This window comes from Jaculus jaculus, chromosome 3 (genome assembly GCF_020740685.1).
Source record: "Jaculus jaculus isolate mJacJac1 chromosome 3, mJacJac1.mat.Y.cur, whole genome shotgun sequence".
In the NCBI taxonomy this organism is placed as follows: Eukaryota; Metazoa; Chordata; class Mammalia; order Rodentia; family Dipodidae; genus Jaculus; species Jaculus jaculus.
The window spans coordinates 98,152,473-98,156,480 of NC_059104.1; the positions used below are offsets into that span (position 1 = coordinate 98,152,473).

General features: G+C 42.9%; 1 pseudogene; it reads left to right on the forward strand.

The window, feature by feature from the left end:
- The first annotated feature begins 916 nt into the window (after positions 1-916).
- On the forward strand, positions 917-1,598 carry LOC123459285 (annotated as a pseudogene).
- The last annotated feature ends 2,410 nt before the right edge of the window (positions 1,599-4,008 follow it).

The following is a 4,008-nucleotide window of genomic DNA, read 5'->3' on the forward strand; positions in this document are numbered from 1 at the left end:
GAGTTGTTGATAATGATATTGTTTCTCTTCCTAATGTTGCTGACATACTAGAAACATTACCAAAGTCAAAGCTTTACAAACAATGCTTAGGTACATCATTGAAAAGCCATGATGTTTTCCTAGGAATGTATCTGTAAGGCTCTGTAGATAATGCATTATAAATCATTGAACACAAGCAATGACAATGCATTCAACCCAGTAGAGACCCAGTGTACATGTTTCCTGAGGCTGTCAATTGATAAATGACCTTTTACACAATTTGGAATGGGCTATTCTTCAACCATTTTAGAAAACAGAATATACTTGTAAATATCTATAATGCTTAGTGTCATGTACTTACAGTGAAGTTCAACTAAAATAGGAAATGAAGAAAGTAACATGTCTATTTTAGGTATGGCAAGGTTACCTTACCTTGTCATTGGCCTCAGTGTCTTCATCATCATTATTGGTGTGTGACTGATCATAAACAGTACCATCGCCAACTAGGAAGACAATAGAATAACTGTTAACCATAGGTGAGAGCCTCATGTTTTACTCAGATCATACTGTGTATATTACTGTGATTTGAAGACCAGATTTAGTGGCTGCAACAGCAAAGATGCCACAAAGAAATTATTCCCTGGGCCCTTCATGGTCTGCTAATGTAAAACCAGGACATAATCTTGAAAGAGGACTAATGTCCTATCATTTATGGTCATCCATTTGAAATCCAGATACATGATATTTTAAAACCATTAAGCCATCTGGGTCATAATGCATGCTAAGTGAAATCTAATACAAATTCTTAAAGGAATTATCCTCACATTCTCATAAACAATGGTTCAAGGGTATTCAAAATAAAATGGTTCAGGGAGTGGCATCAGACACCATGAAAACACACAGGTCCAAATGATCCCCTCAAAAATACAGTTTAGGGATGTAGGATAAGGACGCCTCTGGCGAGGGCGGAGGCTCCTCGGAGGCCCGAGCGGCCGCTGTCTGCAACATCGAGGCGCTGATGCGCCGCAAGGAGGAGATCGAGGCGCAGATCAAGGCCTAATACGATGTGCTGGAGAGCCAAAAAGGAGTTAGGATGAATGAACCTCTGGTGGACGGTGAGGGATATCCCCAGGTGGACGTGGATCTCTACCAGGTCCGGACAGCAAGGCACAACATCATCTGCCTACAGAATGATCACAAGGCAGTGATGAAGCAAGTGGAGGAGGCCTTGCACCAATTGCATGCTCGAGACAAGGAGAAACAGGCTCGGGACATGGCTGAGGCCCACAGAGGGGCCATGAGTCAAAGGCTGGGTTCAACAGAGAACAGCACCGCTCCCCAGGCCTTTGCCAAAGTGAACAGTGTCAGCCCTGGATCTCCAGCCAGTCTAGCAGGTCTGCAAGTGGATGATGAGATTGTGGAGTTTGGCTCTGTGAACACCCAAAACTTCCAGTCACTTCAGAACATTGGCAGTGTGGTGCAGCACAGCTAGGGGAAGGCCCTGAATGTGACGGTGATCCTTAGTGGGGGAAAACACCAGCTTAGGCTTGTTCCAACACGCTGGGCAGGAAAAGGACTGTTGGGCTGCAATATTATTCCTCTGCAGAGATGACTGTGCCTGGGGAGCGGCGAAGCTTCTTCTACCTGGACTTGGGCCTGGTGGGGACTTCCTCGTTCTCTTCAAGGCCTGACTGACGTATAAGGATCTGGAAGAGGGTAGAAGCCTAACCGTGCAAGCGGTGCAGTCCTGTGGCCTCCTGGTCTGACCTCTGGGTTGAGGCATTATTAAAAGCATGATTGTGTCTATTGTCTTTTGAAAACCAGGCCATGGCTGTATGGGGGAGTTCCCTGTATTGTAGGACAGTGAGTGAGACTTATCCTGGCAGGTGCTAAGAGGGCTTTATTCTATTCTTTTAAGTTGTTTTTTTGAGACAGAGTCTCATGTAGCCTGAGTATTCCAAGATGAGGATCCTTGATCCTTTTGCCTCTGTCTCCCAAATACTGGGATTGCGAGTGTGTCACCATGCCTGGCTAGGAATTTTCTTTGCTTGTTTCTTCCTGCCTTTCTTTCATTTTATATATTGCTTTTTTTTTTTTTTTCTTTGAGACAGGTCTCATTATGTAGTCCAGCTTGGTCTCAGGCTTATAAAGCCCTCCTGCCCAGTGTCCCTAAGTATTGGGACGTCAGGTATACATCACCATGCTTGTCTCCTTTTACACTTTTTTTTTTCTTTTCAAATAAACCCAATTCTGCAGTGCTGATAAGACCATGTTATCCCAACTGAATTTCTTTTTATTTTATTTGTAAGCAGAAAGAGAATGGGCTCCTGTCACTGCTTAGTGCATCTGGGTTTACATGGGTACTGAGGAATCAAACCCAGGCTGTCAGACTTTGCAAACAAGCACCTTTAACCACTGAGCAATCTCTCTAGTCCCCACCTGAATTTTTTAATAAACCCCTCAAGCCGAAGATCATAAGGAGATTGAGCACCCTTAAGTTGGACAGGACAAACCGCTACTGAGCTGAGGGCAGGTTGCTTTTTTGTTTGATTTTTTTTTGTGGTGCTGGAAATTGAAGCTGGGATTTCACATGCTAGGCAAGGCTCTACCACAGGGCTGTCACCTCTGGATTCATCCCTTCACCAACATCTTCGCTCTGGACCATTGCTTCTATACAGGAAGTGTAAATATAGTCCCTGTGTCCTCAGAAGTTGGGCCTACATGCCACCATAGCTCTATGGAGAATAGTGAATGCCAGGAGGCCCCACATGTATATAGTAGCCCATTGTGATTCCAGCTTCCTCTTTTGTAACCCACCGAAGAACAGCAAGCTTCCTTCAGTTTTGGAATAAGAAACCCTGCAAATAGCTTCTAATTTAACTTTTTATCAATAAGCCCCCTAGCCATGCCCTGAGATCTGCAGTTTCAGAAACTAAGGTAGGCCTGATTTGGCTGATTGGAACAGTATAGTTTTCATCCCTTGAAATGCTGCTTCCTTCCTTGTGTTTGCTTTTATCCTTTATTTTTGGGTCTTGGTCTCTCTGTAGCCCAGGCAGACCTGAACTCACTCTGTAGCCCAGGCTGGCCTCAAATTCATAGCAGTTATCCTACCTCAGCCTCTCAAGTGCTGGCATTAAAGGCATGTGCCACCACACCTGGCTGTCTTTATCTTTCAAGATGGTAAAATGGGTTTCAGTGATTCCTAGTGTATATCTATCTTTCCTCCTCTCCTCATAGTGTCCATTCATGTTCCCAGTTCTCACAGGCCCCTTTCTGTTCTGGAGAAGGACTGACACATTCTGCAGAGGAAGCCAGTGTTCCTTGGGATAGTTTGTTTAAGTTATGGGCAGACACCACCAGCACCAGTTTGTGCTTCTAGCCATGGGTTCTTACATTTAACTCGAAAGTTTTTCCCCAAACAGTTCCAGCCATACAACATGATGTATCCTTCTCTTGTAGCCACAAGCATGCTGTGTTTGCCAATGTTTGCTGTTTAAATTGTGTGTTATAATTTGAAATATTTTCCAATCTCTTCTTTTTATAAGTCCTAGACTATAATAAACACAGCTTGCACCAAAAAAAAAAAAATACAGTTTAGGTACTTGAGCATACCCTTCTGACCAGGATCAATGATGGAGAGAGGAACATTAATGTATAATGTTATAATTAATTATAATATTATTCAATTATATTTAATTTTTAATAATTAATTACACTAATTAATGCTACAGGTCATTGTAGGAAGAGAGAGAAGATCTGTCTCTTTTTTGGCTCACACTTTAAGCCCTTATCCCCAGGTTCATGTCAGGGCTATGTGGGACTTTTTTCCATTACATTTCTTATTAGTAGGTCACTGATTAAAACCTAATACTACACTTCATGGACACAGTTCTTTAAGAGAACTACAAAAGGCTTGTAATTTTGGCAGTGGTAGAAACAGGTAGCAATAGGTCCTCAAGGAAAGGTCATTGTTAAGTCAGAAGCAAGGCACATCCAATGTGTACACAGCACTGCTTACAATCATGCCTT